The sequence below is a fragment of the Protopterus annectens genome, chromosome 5.part0 (genome assembly GCF_019279795.1).
Source record: "Protopterus annectens isolate FY-2018-M chromosome 5.part0, PAN1.0, whole genome shotgun sequence".
In the NCBI taxonomy this organism is placed as follows: Eukaryota; Metazoa; Chordata; order Ceratodontiformes; family Protopteridae; genus Protopterus; species Protopterus annectens.
Window position 1 is genome coordinate 831,997,439 of NC_056735.1, and position 6,625 is coordinate 832,004,063.

Here is a 6,625-nt window from a genome sequence, read left to right on the forward strand (position 1 = left end):
ATACCCTCAAAAGAGAATAGGGTTCTAATAAAGACTAAAGAATAAGGTTAGAAAGCTCCATGTACTAAAATTTGGATCAGCTTATATAGGGACGAAGCAGATGCACATTTCAAATAAAACATTTAATCAGATATATCAGCAAACACCTATTGTGGTGAAAAAAAAATATCCATCATGCTGATGGTAACCATACCTCTCAACTGTCCAGAGTTTTGAAGAACTTCCCTGATTTTCCTCATACTTTTGCATATCCCTTGTACATTTTTTTTTGATTTTCCGGTATATCCTTAAGGATTAATGTCAACCAATAAAGACAGACATTAATGTTTCATAATTCCTATTCATATTACACATTTTCATTTTGAACTTTTTAAGAAAGGATTTACATATGTGCCTGCAAGTAAACCAAACCTATTTGATTGTTTGATGGAATTAAAACTGTTTTCTCATAAAATGGATTTAAATATGTTGTACAACGCTAATGGTTCCAATAAGGAAGTATAGTCCAGTGCCCTGTTAAATCAAAGAAGTTTGTTTAATCTACCTTTGCGTAATAGTTTAGTGACTTTTGAGAGACTCTGAGTTCGACATTATATCTTTAATTAATACTAAAGCTCTTTAGCAGTATTAAAACTTTAAAAGAGATGAGATGTTGCTAAAAACATTTACGTTCTGGCTGTTCTATACAAAGAATGAAGCCTGATAAGGGGCTGAGGTGGATTTTTATTATGGATTATAATTGTTAACTTAGAACATTTTCTAACATTTAGAAATATTGCCTAAGCTGCTAGAAATATTTACCTTGATGAATTGAGGCTTAACAAGCAAACTGATGATACATTCTGTAGTTTTTGTCAGTGCTCAATATGATTAACCCAATGATATTTGGGATAAAAAAAATCCATAAACACAGAATTGAACTCCAGTCCCAGATCCATTTGTCCCATCTGCTTGTTCAAAGACTAGGCCCTTTGTGGCTTATACTGATTCAAATGTAAACATTATTTTAGAGATAAGAGACATGTACTGATGGGCTGATGACATTTTTAGAGCAGGGTAGGGTCTCTTTGATAATAATGCTATTTTTGTGACGATAGATGTTAAAGAATCATTTTCTTTTAACCTCTTTTGACAGGTTGGAACATTCCTTCTCTACTGGAATTTAATTCCTGAAAATATATATATATATATATATATTTTCAGGGGAGTTGTTCATATAGAATAGTAGAGATGCAATGAGAACAATTTGTGCCACATTTGCAAACGTCATTACGTTTATATGGGGAACAAGATTTGTTTTTCCCTCAGAATTTTCCCTACATTATTTCTAATTACAGATGTTTAGATAATATTTTTTGATGTGCGGTTGTAGTAATTTGCTTTTGGATAATTTTACTGATTATATAATCTGTACTATTTTTTTTTTCAATTTTCACAGACTAGATGTTTTTTATTAAGTGAATTACTTGGATGCTATGATTTTCAAAACATTTAGAAAAGGAATGTTTTGATTCTGGCATATATCATAAGTCCATATTGCATAATTCATGTTTGGATTTTTCTAGTTATTACCCATTTCGGTAGAAGGTGTTCATTCAAGAGGCAATCTGTGTGAATGTCACAAATGACTTCTCGAGAAAATAAGTTTTCACTGAACTTTTTTTTTTTTTTTGAGTTAATAACATTGTTTGGTGAGAGGGTTCCCATTGTGTCTTATTCAAGGGTGAGGGTTCCCATTGTGTCTTATTCAAGGGTATTAACTGAAGAAAGACAACAGGCAGACTTAAATTTTACTAGCGGTAACGTTGTTAATAAAAACAGCAAAATGAAACAACTAATTTAACAATATATACGATTTTTGCTATACAGTAGATTTTAATCAGTAGTTAAAGAGATCATGACAGATAATTGAAATGATTATCGCAACTGGCACAATTCCAACATTATCTAATGAGTTGAGGTTTGATATTAAATACATTTTTTAAGAGTGGTAGAAATATGAAGTACCTCTTTAAAAGTAACTGTCCTACTGAAAATATAGAAGGAAGGATGGCAAAGTCTGACATGTGAATGAAAATAAATACATTGCAGAGCGTAAAATATTATATTTTAATCTAGACTAAATAGTTCTTTTTTATCTATACAAGTCATGTCTAGATTACTGTATATGATGCATGCATGAAAGTTCATTATGATGACAATAATGCATTTTGTAAATACTCTGTGCTCATTGCATGAAAAAAAAATTATTAGAAAAAAATGTAATCTATTTAAATGGGGTAATTGGAAGACACTCTTAGAATTTAAGGAATTGTAATGACATATTTTATTTAATGTCATGGCCTACCCCCAAATCAGTAAACACATGTCTCTTAACTGTGTACTGAAACTTAAAGCTAACATATTGAATTAATTGATTATAAATTATTTTGTGATATTAGTTTTTGGTAAGGTTTTGATATACACTTCAACACTTTATGATAGTTTGCATCTTTTAGTATTTATAAAATATTGAAACTGTAGGTTTAAGATGTGATATTTGAGTTGTGAATGTGTTTAATCATGTGACAGCTTTGTTCTGATTAAGTCATGGGTAAGTGGGACAAATTTATTCTAATGAAGTATATTTTTCCAAGTAAATGAGAGTGCTTAATTAAAATACTGTTTCAACTTTTTGATTGAGCATCACATTAAATTTTATATATGCATTTACTTCAGTATTTTAGTGTTTTTTTTTTTTTTATATTAACAACCATGACAAAAAATGATTTCAGAAACTATGGATTTGCAACCTGTATATAGGAGGCCATGTGTCAGTTTCCCTGCAACAGTCCATAATAAAAAATATAAGAATTCTATTAAGATATATGGATCAAAACACATTCTACAGTGCCTTTCTACCACAAATAATTATATTTCATCTCATTCCTGATTTAGACAGCAGTGCACTGCCTTTTTCAGTCAGTGGTTTTAGGTAGTATCTTATATACAGCAGCAGAAATATTACCTTGCCTAATGAAAATATTTATATTTGTCCGGCTGATATAATAACAATACAATAAAGGTACACTCTAGGAATGAGCTATATTACATAACTCTGTGAGGAAAATGTATACTTATAGTAATGGAAACCGAATATAATGCAACTCAGCAATTTACACATTCAAATGGTCATTTATGTCTATTGATAGATACTGTCAACACAGGATTGTTCATCTAAAAATGTGACATTTTCTTGAAACAAAATCTTGGGAAAGAAATCTGAATATTTAGTTATAAACTGTAGCTACATTGTGCTTTCACGTGCTTAGGTAAAGGAAAAGTTTCACATTGAATTTCTGAGTGCTAACTCACAATTAAAGGTATCAATATATAGTGTCTCATTATATATTGTACACCTGTATTGTAACCACAGATAAACACCAGCCAGCATTATCTGATTATTATCTATTGCATGAGCACCTTAAATTATGAGATCTCTGTCATATCTTCTACCATTGTATAACAATCTCATTATGTCTATGTTTTTATTTTTATGTAGTATTACTATGAGGAGCTTTCCTCACTGGGCCTCCGCTTAAAAAGGTTTCTATCCAGTTGGACTTTCCTGGTAAACAAATGATAACTCAATCAATCAGTCAATAAATAAATAAATAAATGCAGAATTTTTTTGCCATTTCAGATGCTGGAGTACACTTATAGAATAAAGAAATATTTGTGCCTGCTCTTACGTTGTTAAATCAAATATATACTTATGATTTTATGTAAAACATTTTTACCATCTGTTAAAAAAAAAAAACAGTAAGAATGAGCATGCATATTATTAACTGAATTAAAAAAGAGGCTTCAGAGCTGTAATAATGATACAACAGCTTTTAAGCCAAAACACGGGTTTTATCATTGTGTTTCTGAAAATCCATCAGATATAAACATTATATCCACTCACAAACATACTGTCAAATGCTGCAATACATCACTTACTGGTCAAATACATACCTCTGTCTGTTGGTGTGTTATAAAACTAATTATATATTTATGTTTTTTGTGTATTACATATTCACCATCTGTGAAAAAAGTGAGCAAGCTTCTTGTGAACGTAATTCAAAGATATTTGCAATACAGAGGCTGTGAAATTATAACAACCTAACAGCTTGAAAACCAAAACATGTGCCGTGTTTTCAATGTGTTTCTGAAAAATGCCACAGACATTAAATGTATTTCTTGACACAAACATTATGTTCCAGTCATATCTACTCTTATGAGAGGATATACTACTTTAGCTATTAATAGAACACATAAATATAATGACCAGTGACAGTACCATTAAGGAAGATTTGTCTGATGGTATTGGTCAGCAAAAAAGAAAAAATATCCTTGGTATGTTGGTATGTTAAAATGTTTAGTCATGACAGAGCCTACACTCAAAGTTATCTTGCAGCTGCACAGATATAATTTGTTTAATCACACCATACCTTTGACAAGGAAAACCAAACAAATAGTGCCTTCCAAAACAAATCCCGGAGGTGAATCCTCATCTTGAAGTTAGGGAACCAACTTAAAAAACCCCTGTGAAAAACCTCACCAGTCTATAGACTCGTTGCTTACTGGAAAAAAAAATAGCATTGTCCCTGTTGAAGTATCACAGTATCCTAAAGCATATGATGGGGGAGATCGTTTCCTGTATCACCCAACAGAAAGGTGGTTACAAGTGAAAGTAAGACCCTCAAAACTGCTTCTTCTCTGAAGACAAGTCTTTTTTCATAAATAGTACTTTACAGGCAGATGAATCACTCCTTTACAGGCAGATGACTGCTCCTTGGATAATATGTTAAAGATTGTAAAAACATACACTTATATCAATTATTCAGAGAGGGGTCATGCTTCAAGATATGTCTTCCCTTGGAGGTAGTGCCATCAGTGGAAGATGGATTACCACTGAGGGCATTGTTTATAAAACTGCCTTGCCAAACACGTTTTATCTGTTTCCAAAAACTTAGCTGTGTTTCAATTGCATCTAATGAAAGAAAACAGAGCTAACCGAAACATCTTAAAAATAAATACAGCAAGCTATGCTTGAAAAGCAAAATCAAATCCAAACCAAAAAAACAAAAAAAAAAAACAAAAAAAACTTGAGCCATAATCTATCACCTTCTGTGCTACAGTTATTTTCTTTATTACAAAACCAAGTATCTAAGATTGCCTAGGCACAGATAGCACCTTAAAAATAAATGACATTGCTAACTTAGACCACTATAAACTGATAAAACAAAAAATTGCTGGTTATGTTGACCTATCAATAAATACAAAGATGAAAAGAAAGTATCAACTTTCAGGAGTTGATTCTGAGGCACTTTCCTGTACCTTCCTCAGATCTGTCAACAGGGGTTGGGTCTACATTCATGTGCTGACTCCAATAAGCTCAAGGTTCCAGTGTTAGATCTTTTCATCTAAAATGGGTTATATATTGATAAATATCTGGGGTTGATTTAGTGCCTTGTGGGAGACATGGAGGTCTTTTGCTAATTATTTTGCTAAATGAAAGATAACTCTGTTTAGGCTGCTGGGGTTATATCTTTAATCGTTTTTCTTTCTTCTTTTTCTCTTTTATAAAAAATAATCCAGGTTTCTGAAAAGTATAACAATAATTCATATAGAGGATCATAGGATCATAGGAGGTTACCAGGCTACTGGGGATCCCAGGGCTAAATTTTCTATTTCCCATCATATAATCCAGGTTATGCTTAAATGAGGACAGAGAAGTGCTCTGTTTCACATGAAGAAGGAATCTGTTCCACAGATGAGGGAGTCTCTGGGACACAAATCTGTCATGCCAGCAGGTTCTATTAATGTTACAGCCTAGGTTTAGGTCTCGAGTGTGTGTTACATGTGTGGTGTTAGATTTGCAGATATGCAGCATTTCCAATAGGGTGGGGTCCAAAATGGTTCTAAAAGCCAGACAGAGGTCCCCTCTGAGTAGTCTATATGAGACTGAGTAGAGTGAGAGGGACTTCAGCCTGTCCACATAGGATAGGTGTTGGAGACAATGGATTCTTCTAGACAGGAGCCTCTGAGGTCCTTCCAGCTGCCACAAATGCCTAGTGAGGCACCTAACAATGGGGGCATTGTACTCAATAACTGGCCTGATAAAGGTAGAGTACAGTGAGGTAATGACCTCTTTTTTTCCTGGATGCTATGCCTTTATTTATGAGATGAGCCATGTAGTATGCACTATGCACAACTGAGGCTACATGTTGATCACATGCAAGATTGCTATCTATCACGGTGCCCGGATCCCTAGATGCTGATTCTGTGTTTAGGACATTGTTGTTGATGTGGTACTTTGCGGGGTCATCACTCTTGTCAAAAGGGACTACTATACACTTTTTGGCATTGAGTTTGAGACCGTGCTTCAAGCACCAGTCGTTAGTTTGGGTGAGACCCTCCTGGAGAATATTAACATAATTTGGGGTGTTTATGACCACCCAGAGATTGCAGTCATCTGCATATTTGGTCCATAGACCCTTGGTTTCTACCTGAACAGAAAAATATATTCCAAAAAGCAGAGGCTCCAAGATCAAGCCCTGAGGGATTACGCTAGTTATAGGTCTACTATATGAGGTGGAAT